The 13863-nt window shown below is 35.5% G+C and overlaps 1 long non-coding RNA gene across 1 annotated transcript in view; it reads left to right on the top strand.

Moving 5' to 3' along the window:
• The first annotated feature begins 1211 nt into the window (after window positions 1-1211).
• LOC127644058 (uncharacterized) overlaps window positions 1212-13863 on the top strand; it is a 28441-nt gene continuing 15789 nt past the window's right edge. Inside the window, exons 1-2 of the long non-coding RNA XR_007970617.1 lie at window positions 1212-1276; window positions 3330-3404. This is a non-coding gene — a long non-coding RNA (uncharacterized LOC127644058). The remainder of the gene's footprint in view (window positions 1277-3329; window positions 3405-13863) is intronic.

The following is a 13863-nucleotide window of genomic DNA, read 5'->3' as shown; positions in this document are numbered from 1 at the left end:
TTGAAAAAGGAAAATAAACTGCCAAACATCTTTATGGTCTCAATTTGTTTTGCAAACAGTAGTAGCCTATATTAATTTGAAATAGTTTAACTTTAAAATAAGAGTCCTTGAAGAAGGTAATGGAGACAGATTGTGACAGATAAAGATTTCAATTCAAATAAATATAAAAGCTTTTATATTTTAAATTAAGCTTTTAAAATTAATAAGCATGTGCGTTCTTGTGGTGGGCCTATATGAATTCACTTACACATTGATATACAGTACCAGCTGATTTATATATTTTTTATCACATAAAGGATTTGTTTGCAGCAGTCCTCTTGAGCTCTCATAGCAGCCTTTGTTTCATCTTGTTGTGTAAAATGTTTCATAATTTTAATAATTTATATTTATCCTTTGTAGTGTGTACATCATGTGTTTAAAGTCATCATGATTTCATGCTGAACTCTTGAGCAGTGTAAATGCATTTTAATTTGTTTATATTTTTAAAACAATGTCTTGTGCACAGTTTAATTGAATTTAAAATTTTCATAATCAGCAGCTTTCAGCACAGAAGGGAATCGTGTTCTCTTACATGATTGGTTGTGAGCTGCAAACATTCATGTACATGAGCACGTAATCTAATCTTAAAGTCAGGATCGAAGCCTGAGTTGACAGATAAAGTTGATGAGCTGCATCATGGTTCCAATTAAACCTGATTGGATTGGTTTGAATTTGTCAACTTGAAACCAATCCTGAAACCCTGAGTTTGTTCAGCGACCTTCATGGTACTGGTCTCAGTACATACATTTGTTTGTTCAGTATCTATAATGGTTTTATTCTTCTGTCATTACATGATAAAAGCACTTTCATGTCATTTATTGTTTACAAGTACTCTTATTTACATTTTCTTCCATCTTTCCATATACTGTATATGCCTTGCCCTTGTTATGGATTTTTTCTTGTCTTTTGAATATTTTACATTTTCACTTCCAAGAATCATGATTTTATTTATTTATTTGTTTAAAGAGAAAGTCAGTTGTACTAGTGGCGGTGGTATGTTTGTTCTTTGTGTTCATGTGTTTGAGGTATTATAAATACAAAGTGTTACTTGTCAAAGAAACATGGTGTTGTACAGTATATCCATTGTTGCAGTGATAGGACTGTGTGAAAGGCAAGCTTGAAAGGTCTTTTGTCTGCTTGTCTGTCTTCTTATTCTCCCTCTTTCTCTTTCAGAGTTACATCCATGGTAGCAGTCAAGCTCAATTTGTGGCTGAATCTCACATTATTCTTCTGTTGAGTATCCTTTCAGAATAAAAGAAAAGCTCACTCTGCACAATGAACTTGTCACATTGTTCTTTAAAGGAAGTGAACTTTATTAACGCTCTGCCACATTTTCCTTACAGATCTGTTTACCATTCTTTGTACCATTGTTTTAAGTTGTTTAAATGTTTAGGTTAGGTCAGACATGTGTTTAAGGAATAGTTCACCCAAAAATGAAAATTATAGCATCATTTACTGACCCCCATGTCATTAGAAACCCATACGATTTTCTTCCATGGAACACAAAATTGGATATTTTGCAGAATATCCATTTTCCGTACAGCAGAAATTGAAATTTATTTCATGACTATATTGTTGGACTCCAAAAAGGACGGAAAATCATATGGGATTCAAATGATGTCGTTAAGTAAATGATGACAGAATTTGTAATTAAGTACATTTACATTTACTTTTATGCATTTGGCAGACGCTTTTATCCGAAGTGACTTACAGTGCACTTATTACAGGGACAATCCCCCTGGAGCAACCTGGAGTTAAGTGCCTTGCTCAAGGACACAATGGTGGTGGCTGTGGGGATTGAACCAGTGACTTTCTGATTACCAGATTACCAGCTCTAGACCACTACACCACCACCACTAGTAAATTAAGTAAAGTTAAGTTAATGATGACAGATCTCCTTTAAACTTGTCTGCCAAATTACTGACAGATGTTAGTTAACAAAAGTTTTTTGTTTGTTTTGTTTATTGTTTGTTTCTGTTTTTGTTTTGTTGTTGTTGATTTTGTCAACACTAACAAAAATTAGATAAAAAGATTTATGCATCATAACAATAATGACGTCATTTGAAACATTTGATGTTTGTTTTGGTTTGTCTTGCATCGTTTTTTTATGTTTTTTTGTGTGTCTGTGTTTGGCAACGCTAACAAAAAGTAGATTAAAATTTTGCATCATGACAATATTGGTGTAATTTTAAACAGTTTGTGCTTGTTTTGGTTTGTCTTGCCTTGTTTTTAGTGTGTGTTTTTGTTTTGTTTTGTGTTGTGTTGTTTGTCAACGCTAACAAGATGAAAAGCATGCATCATGACAATAATGTTTATGATTTTAAAGAGTTGACAAAAATATGAGACAATAATCATATAATCCCACTAATACTTAAGTGTACTCATTGTTAGACTGTTATTTCCAGATCTCAGGTTCAACTGTAGGATTTCTGTCATCATGGAGTACTCAAGACTATCACCAACAAGTTGCATAGTTTAGTAGGACAGCTTCAAGAATGTTGATGCAACTCCTTGAACGTGAACATCGTGAGAAGAAAACTTGAGTAAACGTTAACACTTACGATTTTTATAATTTTGCAAAGCTTTGTCTACTAAAATGTTATTATTTGTCATATAAAATTATATGTTATTGTATTCTGTTCAGTGATATTACTTTAAATATGTAAATCAAGTTTTAGATAAAGGATTATGACTTAAAACATGTCTTAAAATGTGCCAATTATCTCAACTAAATGTCTGTAGTTGTCAAAAGCCATCAAGTTGCTTCAGTAAGAAATGTTCTTACACATTTCTAGGGTCATAAAAAAAAAAATAGATCTCAAACATACATCCACTCACTCAGTCAGCTGGCCATGTTTGGCATGTTCTCGTTTCAGCATCAGTTTCTGCTTGAACTTCCACTGTAATTACGGGGATTGTTGACTGTGCCTGATGGGTAATGGGCAGACTGACAAAGAACCTCTGCTACAATCTGGCTCAGCTTGTGGGGAAGAGAGGTGCTTCTAGCTACTGGCTGAACACCTAGTGTTTGTCTGTCTTCCACCTGCACCAGCTTTCCCCCAGGCTACATGAGACCTCCCAGCTGAATAGAGTGTGCTCAGAGTTGAAGAGTGTCTTGTTTTCATTGTGCTCAAATTTATTGAAATTTGCAGGTATGCTAGAGCAATGTTTTTCCAGCACGATTGGTAATTTTAGAGTCATTCTGTAAGCATATAAGGTGCTTATTGTAAAAACCAATCACATCCAGCTTGGAGGCCACTACCTTGTCATTTCCTTGACTTCCATCACAGATGCGGCCATCACCATGGGAATGGTTCTTCTGAATGAAGCCGCCACCTCCAAGGGAGATGTGGGCAAGCGAAGGAGTAAGTTCAGTATATTTATACTACATTCTCTCTTTTTAGTGGGGCTAAACATGGGGCGTGGGGGGTGCAACGTGGTTCTTGTCAAAAAGAGCATTTTGAATTTGTTTTGAAAAGTTAATTTGAAGCTTTTTTGTAGACATGGTTTCAATATCCTTTATGAAGCATAAAATTATCATAAGGGGCATATTTTTACTTCACATATGTTGATGGTGTGTCTTTTACTTTTGTCTGCTGACAACTGAGAATGAGTATTGCATATGTGTGTGTGTGTGGCCCCGAATCACCTCCTGCTGGAGTCTCGGTCCCATTTACAGGATTTTGTTGCATGAGTCATGTAGTATGACTGCCTCTTTTTCCCTCTGAGCTTCTAACGTCACACCCGCTCTCACTCCCCCATTCAAAGTGCTTTTCAGGGGTTCCTATAAAGAGAAGAATCGCCTCCAAACTATGACATATGAATGGTTTTCCGTGTATTATCACTGCTTTAGCTGTGGAGACCACTTAATGTGATGGCCTCCACCCCACCTCCATGGAGTTATGCCCAGCTTTGATATGCTAATAGAACGAATTATGGGTAATATGTAAATGCTGAGTTATTTTTGCCTTTGTTTTAAATTCACCTCGATGACACAAGGAAAGTGCTTTGTGTTTCTGATTTTAGACCATTTAGAAAGAGAGGAGTGAAATGGTTGTAATATATATGTGTGTGTACTATATTTGTGTGTTAGCATAAGTGTATAATAATGGTAATTTCCATTTATGTGTGTGTGGGAGTCTGCAGAAGATGTGTATGTGTACAGGTAATTTTTAACCATACTTGTGTTATACACTCCCATTAAATACTACTCAGATTCACGAATCAGCTGAAATGTAGAAGTGATTCAGTTTTAGAATTGGAGCATAATGGTGAAATAGCTTGCCAAATGTGAACCCATTTAAATTGTGGATAGAATTCAATCTTGTGTGTATTACTCAATGAAACAATACAGTAGGCTGAGATTTAAACAATATGAACATGTCGTTACCTTATTCATTTATTTTAGATTAAGCACTATATTCTATTGTAATATGCGAAAGAATATAGTTGAAGTTTTATGCTTGCATCTGCATAATTGAAATGCCGCATCAGAGCTTGCATCTTGTTTTTGACGACTAGTCATTAGACTCAACGCATAAAACGACACCATGATTGCAATGTAAAGGTGGTTTGGCATGCAAAATAATGCAAGAAATAAGACTAATCACAATTCAGCAAGCAAATAGTCATTGTCGTTGGTCAGATTTTGTATAGTGGACATTCTAACAATGCAAGTCAATGAGAGATTTTCAAAATGTATACTATCTGTTAAAAAATAGGCTGAAATTAATTACAGTAAAAAGTTAGAATGGAGTCTGTATTTTAAGCAACAATTACCTGTTAAAGGAATATCCTGGGTTCAATACAAGTTAAGCTCAATCAACAGCATTTGTTGCATAATATAAAGTACCACAAAAAAATTATTTCGACTTGTCTTTGTAACCCAGATCCCCCCCCACCCCACACACACAAATCTGGGTTACAGTGAGGTACTTGAGTGTAAATGAATGGGGCCAATCTGTAAACATTAGGGTTAGGGTTAGGGTTACAGTTATAGTAACTATTTCAAAAGTATAGCCACAAGACATATGCCTGTTAACATGATTTTAGTGTAATAAAATCGCTTAGCTACTAGCCTTTTCTGTGATTTAAACTTTACATCTTCATTGCCACAACGATGTACTGTCAACTAACCCCAAAATGACTGTAAAAATGAGGATTTAAACAACTTTACAGCTCAAATGATACATGAGTTTTAACATAAGAATAAATGAAAATAGGGGCCTGGTAGCTCAGCGAGTATTGACGCTGACTACCACCCCTGAGGTCCAGGGTGTGCCGATTGACTCCAGCCATGTCTCCTAAGCAACCCGGTTGTTAGAGAGGGTAAAGTCACATGGGGTAACCTTCTCGTGATCGCTATAATGTGGTTCTCGCTCTCAGTGTGGTGAGTTGTGCGTGGATGCCGCAGAATAGCGTGAAGCCTCCACATGCGCTATGTCTCCGCAGTAACGCGCTGTTTGATCGTCTCAGATGCGGAGGCAACTGAGATTCATCCTCCACCACCCAGAGTGAGGCAAGTCAATATTCCACCACGAGGACCTAGAGTGCATTGGGAATTGGGCATACCAAATTGGGGAGAAAAGGGTAGAAAAAAATGCCTTTTAAAAAAATGGAAGTGTTTTTAGCTTCAGAATTCTGTCTTTAAACCCTCCAAAAATTGAATGCAGCTTGAATTTCAATTTTTATTTTTTTAAGAAAATGAGGGACGAGTCAAACTTATTTTTTTGTGGCAATCAATATTATGCCACAAATGCTGTTGATTGAGCTTAACTTGTATTGAACACAGAATTTTCATTTAGGCAGAATTAATTGCAGAAAATAGTGATTAAGAAAAAAATTTATGTTTGAAGAATATTAATAGTGCTCTCTTGGAAGCACTGTAGGACTAATCCTTTTTTTTTTTGTCCTTGCTGCTTTTGCAAATGTTTATTAATAGAGACAGAATATAGGGGATTTAAACTTTTTGGGAAGAGAGAGAGAGGGGAAGAATGGAATTGAGACTTGATGCTGGCTGGAATGAAACCTGTATGGAGCACATGGAACTTACAACTAGACCACAGTTCTTACAGTTATTTCACAACATTTCAATCTAACGTTTTAATGTAAAACAATATATATATACAAATGTTATACTTAATCTATGCAGTCAGATGTAGTAAAATAATTTAATATACTTTGTAAAGCTCACATCAGTGGGTGCTTAACAACGCACTCCTTCTTGACTTTGTGTCTCACATTTTCCCAACTGCCACCCAAATTTGCTGCCACCATCATCCGACACACCAGGGCCGTCAAAGGTCAGATGTCACCTTAGCTCTGTGGATAATTAAACCAGAAGTAGCACCTCATCTGCCCGGAGATGGCTTTTCTTACACCTGTCACTGTTAATTGACCATTAGGCGCATATGAATCTACATTATTATAATCTCATCAGCCTATGAAAAAGTTTCAAGCACTTTGGTCAGAAGCAAGCCATTTTACAGAGATAGACAGTGAAGAATGAATAGACAGGGTTCCCACGGTAATGTAAAATTGTTTTCAAAATTGTTATTGAAATGAATACAACCTTAAAAGTCATGGACATTTATATAATGAATATACAGTACATTTATTTTTGTGTTTTTTGCTCCGCTCTGATAATGTATTATCGGCTAAATAGTACTCTTGCTGTCAAACAAAACTTGCTCACAAGCCATAGTGATGTCTCAAAAAAAGGCGTTTAGCAGAATTATGTTTAGCTACCATTCTCTTTATAAAAGGTGCGTCTATAAAACAATACATTTAAATTAATGGTTACTGAGGCTGTCAGTCCCTAATATTCTACTTCATCCTTGAAAAACTAATCCTGAATTCTTATAATCACAAATGAGTGGAATAAATAAAGAGAAATTCTTAGAATTTATTCATAGAGATTCGTTGCTAAAAAGGTATTGGAACCCTGATAGATTATACATAGACAGAGAAGGAAGAGAGGAAGGTAGCGTGTCCTTCTTGAAGCACTTCCCTTGGGTACAAGAGGAGGAGGAAGGCTCTGCAGCAGAGGCAGATGTTTGCTCTGTAGGCACTGCTGGGTGACCCTCTGTCAGCCACTGGAGGTACATAAGGCACTCTAACTAATTTATGTGATGGTGTTAGAGTAATAAATTCTGACTAATGGGCTATGCCGGTGTGTATCATATGCAAGCATGCATGCTTATGTGTTTGTGTGCACGTCACAAAGATGAAATTTGTGTATGCTTTGGTAATTTGTCTTTTATTCTTACATTTATTGTGTAGTTTTTATGCACCAATGACTGTCAACCACATCTTTTTCCAGTCTATTGTCATTCTTCCTCTTTTTAATGTACTGTTAGCCTCTACTTTCTTCTCTTTAACTTGTTCATTTTAGGGGGGTTAGCCTCTACTTCTCTTTAACTTGTTCATTGCAGTATGTCTTGGGTTCTAGAAAAGTAAGCAATGTGTTTTAGATGGGAGGGAATTAGTCAAATGTATAATTTAGATACACTATGATACACAGAGTGCATGTAACATGTTGTGATGTGATTGCTCCCATTCTAATCAACAAAGCTGTTTACATTGCAATCACTCAATGTAGCATATTGCTTAAACCCCATTCCTATTTTTGACACACTCCACAACTACTCCTGCAATTTAGTTTTTACAATCCATCTGAAATAGCATTATTTGTATTAAATCATACAGTATGTGTTTATTAATTTTTATGAGTTGTATTTGTTACATATTTGAATAACTTTGTTACATCATTGCTAACTCATGATGTTTCTGGTCTCAGGCCTTCTAATGTAATTGTGTTTCTAAACTTGTAAATAAGCAGCAGTTACATTGTGGATCAAACTGTTTTATATACCGTTTATATGTTTTGCAATACACTTATAATCAACAAATTTAAATCAATAGTTTTATATTTTTCCCCATTTTACATCATTCAGAGTTCTTCATGGGATTGTAGTTAACTCTCTCATTAAAGATGTTAAGTACACAGTCGTGTACCTTTTTGTCTTTTGGACCGATTTTAAAATACTTTTTTTGCTTCAAATCAAGGTTTGTAATGTTGTTTTTCACCTCTATGGTGGTGGGTTTGGTTCTTGTCTTAGAACTCATTAAAGTCTTCAATTCTGCAGACCAGCCAGTTGGTCCAGAAGGGGGTGCTATGTTGTGAAAAAAAGTTTACGCTTAGAAGGTTCAAGTCTCTGAATACATAATTCAGGCATATGGGATATTGTTTGAAAGCTTAAAGTCTGAACTTTTTATAGATCACTTCTCCATTCATGTTACATATAATAACAAAATAAGGCCAAAATAAAACATTTGTGTCACATGAGATCATGTGGTAGAAATATCCATATGAATATAAAAGTCTTTCAAATTGCACTTAAATAAACAAATCATATATCAAACAAAAGCTTTTCATTCTCAGAATTGCGGCTGTACAGTTTATTTTGTTGCCCAAACACCACAGATTGAGAGATTTTCAAAAAAAAAATCACATAGTAAAATATGATGTCTGTAAGATATAAAATACAAATGTCTCTTTTATGCTGCAATCACTGCTGCTGTAAGCCCCAAATAGCTAAAAACTTTATATCTGCTTTTAACTTCTCAGTTTTCTAAAAACAAAATTCAGTTTTTACTTGTCTGTGAGCTTGCTTGTGTGAATAATCCAATATATATGAGGTCCAGCATGAAAATCATCCTTATAAAATCATTGGAAATATATGTTATCGACATCATAGCAAAGGGGAGGTTCTCAGTTTCTAATGACACCTGAGCATCTAGTCCACTCAGAGGACGAGATATTCGATAAAACAATGGGGGTGGTGCATGAACTGAAAATTAGACTGAATGTCTATGGATGAGCACACCTTTGAGGGCTGAAATGCTTTAATGCACCACCTACATTTCAGATCAGCATTTATTGACAGAAGGTGATAGAGGAGAAATTATTTTTTCCCCTAGTAATTTCTGCCATCTAGTAAGATTGTAATCATATACAGTATTATTTATGAAAAATTGGAGTCTTTTTTTATTAATTTTGGGGAGTTTCTTAAATTAGGCTTAGTTTTGGCAATTAGTCCACAGTATGTGTATGAGTTTTTAAATTTGAGGGTGGAAAAATTATTGGGGAAACAATTTGTGAACCAAGATGACAAACAAAAATGGGTGGGCGCTCTATTACTGCAAGAAGTTTGCCACAGTGGTTTTCCAGAATATTTTTCTGGCTAACAATGAAAATTGTTTGGCTATTCTAAATTAGTCCATGAAAATTTTTATATTTATGTAAATTCATTTAATTGGGATATGGTGAAAAATAAATGTAAACAAATATTGTTTACAATATTAAAATATTGTTTAAACTTGTAAACAAATATTGTTTACAAGTGGGATACAAAATCTCTCATTGTACTGATCAAGTCTAGCATAGAGCTTAAAGCTGATGTGTCTGTAGTTGGTGAACATTGAGGTAACGTGCAGCCTCAACATATGCACTGGACACATCTCGTCACATGTCAGGTTCATCCAGAAGCTATAATGTGACACAAAGTAGAGATTTTTTTTCCATTGGGAACAGCATCTGCAAAAGCATGAGCTGACATTTAAACATAAGTCTATTTGACTGCATATATTTGAAGCCCTGCAAAACTATAAAACATTACAACACTGATGGAGTCACTTCAAGCTTGATTATGGGTCCTTACTTAACAGAACACATTCCACTATTTGTATGCAATCATACCAATGTGCTGTCGAATACCTGGGTAATACAACACCATTTCTGAGAATAATGGATATTGATTTTTCCGACATGGTTAGAGGGGGTTTACCTGTATGGAGAAAAATACTGTGCACTGCCCTCAAAAATAGTGTAAGAGCTAGTGTCTATTTGTGTTTAATGCAGTACAAATATTTTGTAAATAAATAATAATTCATTAATAAATAAAAGCACAATCCACAGTTATGAACTTAATGGAAGTCTATGGGGCAAATGTACAATGGTTTACCATAGACTTCCACTGAAAGTACTGTACATTTCTGTGGTTTTAGAACTTGGGGATGCCACAAATGCTGTATGTAGAGGGCAACTTGAATTTAACGTGGAATATTCCTTTAATGTATGTAAGATCATTCATTTTTAAGGCAAATTATTATGTTTGGGATGTTTAAAAGGCATAACACATTAAAAGCATTTTTAAAGAAAGCTGATGGAGGATCTTATTTGGCTTATTATCATAAAAAATATATTTAATTCATAGCCAAAGGCAAATCATTGTATGCTGTGCCATTAGGGGGGAATAAAATATAAGTAAACTCATGAAAACTGTCAAAGTGACAATCTAAATATTTTCCAGTACAAAGACTATGAATGATCAGTTCACAAGCCAATATATTAAGGATAAAAATAAGGAGACGGGTGTGCTTCAAAACTGCTCACAACATGAGGTTAGTGGATTTGTAGCAGACTGGTGGTACAGATGTTTGGTGCATGAAACCAAAAAGCAGCAATATATTAAACCCACATATTATGATCATGAACAATGACCATAGACCTCAACCACTTAATGAACTCATAGTGTATGCATACAGGTGAAACTCGAAAAATTAGAATATTGTGCAAAAGTTCATTAATTTCAGTAATTCAACTTAAAAGGTGAAACTAATATATTATATAGACTCATTACAAGCAAAGTAAGATATTTCAAGCCTTTATTTGATATAATTTTGATGATTATGGCTTACAGCTTATGAAAACCCCAAATTCAGAATCTCAGAAAATTTGAATATTACATGAAATCAATAAAAAAAAAGGATTTTAAATACAGAAATGTCGCCCTCTGAAAAGTATAATCATGCATATGTACTCAGTACTTGGTTTGGGCCCCTTTTGCATTAATTACTGCCTCAATGCGGCGTGGCATGGATGCTATCAGCCTGTGGCACTGCTGAGGTGTTATGGAAGACCAAGATGCTTCAATAGCGGCCTTCAGCTCTTCTGCATTGTTTGGTCTCATGTCTCTCATCTTTCTCTTGGCAATGCCCCATAGATTCTCTATGGGGTTCAGGTCAGGCGAGTTTGCTGGCCAATCAAGCACAGTAATACCATGGTCATTGAACCAGGTTTTGGTACTTTTGGCAGTGTGGGCAGGTGCCAAGTCCTGCTGGAAAATGAAGTCAGCATCTCCATAAAGCTTGTCTGCTGAAGGAAGCATGAAGTGCTCTAAAATGTCCCGGTAGACGGCTGCGTTGACTCTGGACTTAATAAAGCACAGTGGACCAACACCAGCCGATGACATGGCTCCCCAAACCAACACAGACTGTGGAAACTTCACACTGGACTTCAAGCATCTTGGATTGTGTGCCTCTCCATTCTTCCTCCAGACTCTGGGACCTTGGTTTCCAAATGAGATGCAAAATTTGCTCTCATCAGAAAAGAGGTCTTTGGACCACTGAGCAACAGACCAGTTCTTTTTTTCTTTAGCCCAGGTAAGACGCTTGACATTTGAAGCCCATGTCCAGGACCCGTCTGTGTGTGGTGGCTCTTGATGCAGTAACTCCAGCCTCAGTCCACTCCTTGTGAAGCTCCCCACACATTTGAATGGCCTTTTCCTGACAATCCTCTCCAGGCTACGGTCATCCCTGCTGCTTGTGCACCTTTTTCTTCCACACTTTTCCCTTCCACTTAACTTTCTATTAATGTGCTTTGATACAGCACTTTGAGAACATCCAACTTCTTTTGCAATTACCTTTTGAGGCTTTCCCTCCTTGTGGAGGGTGTCAATGATGGTTTTCTGCACAACTGTCAGGTCAGCAGTCTTCCCCATGATTGTGAATTCAACTGAACCAGACTGAGAGACCATTTAAAGGCTCAGGAACCCTTTGCGGGTGTTTAGCTGATTAGAGTGTGACACTTTGAGCCTATAATACTGAACCTTTTCACAATATTCAAATTTTCTGAGATTCTGAATTTGGGGTTTTCATAAGCTGTAAGCCATAATCATCAAAATTATAAAAATAAAGGCTTGAAATATCTTACTTTGCTTGTAATGAGTCTATATAATATATTAGTTTCACCTTTTAAGTTGAATTACTGAAATTAATGAACTTTTGCACGATATTCTAATTTTTCGAGTTTCACCTGTAAATGGTATGTTTCATGTGGCTTTAATTTACACTATCCAACTACAATGTTTCAATGGTATACCCAAAATTAAAGGCTTATAATTTGACAAAAAAAAAGTGTTTGGCATCATTGTAAAAAACTTTTCAAATTTTTGAATAATATAGTTTGAGACTCCCAGCCTAAGAAACTGCTGAAAAATCATTAAAAATAACTTTATCAAAACAAAAAGTTGTGGTTTCAATGACACCCAAAATTTCATGTCAATACCCTGAAAGTTTCAAGTCTCCAGGCCTTACGGTTTGGTCTGCATGATCAGTTTTAGGGCATAATAATATTAATAATAAAATAGCTGTGATGCTATTGTGTCATGTTGTTAAAGCATTATTCAGAAACCTTGTTAGCGCATAAAATAGAGCTAAAGCATTATAATTTTATTTGTTTATTTTTTATTTATTTTATGATATGTAAGATGGTTTGGTCTGCATAAATAAAAACAACAAGCTGCAATGACATGGCCAAGCAAACCATCAGCGTACAAGGAAATATTATTGGACATTACTGATAATAATTTTAAGAAAAGATGTAATAAAAATGTAATACATAGAAATGGTAATATAGCAATTCATTTCATTTTAACTTTTGACCAATAGGTGGCACTGTCACTGTTTTTTCTTATTTTCTGATTTAATATGATATAGCTCTTGGTATAAATAAGGTGGCTCCGAATGTTTTTTATTTTAAGCTTTTATTTAGTTCTCAATAATGTCAACTGTAACTGAGAAAGATTTTATGTTGATACGACAAAGCAATCAAAATATAGTTATAGCTTTACAAAAATAATTTACCACAGTGTCCAAAAACATCTCCAAGTGTCCAAAAGCTAATAATTGTTCATAAGAACTAATTACATTTCCAAACACAACAATGACTAAAGGTTTGCATAGTATGGCATATCGCTGACTGAGATTTCACAGAATGAGTGCCTTTTTTACTCAATGAGTGTATCTCCTGGTGGCCATATGTAACACTGCTTTGTGTGGATTATCTAATGATTTAATCATCCGATTACCTTGTGTGTGGGCTAGTTTGAAAGTTAATTGCCTCAGCATTTTTATGTGATATTTTATGTTGAGTTTATTTTTCATGAAGTTATAAGCAAAAATACAGCATATAAACAACAGCTTTTCACATGAAAATTAAATGTCAAAGACATACATTCAGGTCCATAAATATTGGAACATCGACACAATTCTAATCTTTTTGGCTCTATACACCACCACAATGTATTTGAAATGAAACGAACACGATGTGCTTTAACTGCAGACTTTCAGCTTTAATTTGAGGGTATTTACATCCAAATCAGGTGAACGGTGTAGGAATTACAACAGTTTGTATATGTGCCTCCCACTTTTTAAGGGACCAAAAGTAATGGGACAGATTAACGATCATAAATCAAACTTTCACTTGGTTGCAAATCCTTTGCAGTCAATTACAGCCTGAATTCTGGAACGCATAGACATCACCAGACGCTGGGTTTCATCCCTGGTGATGCTCTGCCAGGCCTCTACTGCAACTGTCTTCAGTTCCTGCTTGTTCTTGCGGCATTTTCCCTTCAGTTTTGACTTCAGCAAGTGAAATGCATGCTCAATCGGATTCAGGTCAGGTGATTGACTTGGCCATTG

Source organism: Xyrauchen texanus, chromosome 5 (assembly GCF_025860055.1).
Source record: "Xyrauchen texanus isolate HMW12.3.18 chromosome 5, RBS_HiC_50CHRs, whole genome shotgun sequence".
NCBI lineage: Eukaryota > Metazoa > Chordata > Actinopteri > Cypriniformes > Catostomidae > Xyrauchen > Xyrauchen texanus.
The sequence above is the reverse complement of the archived record's forward strand: the minus strand, read 5'-3'. Positions and strand labels throughout refer to the sequence as shown.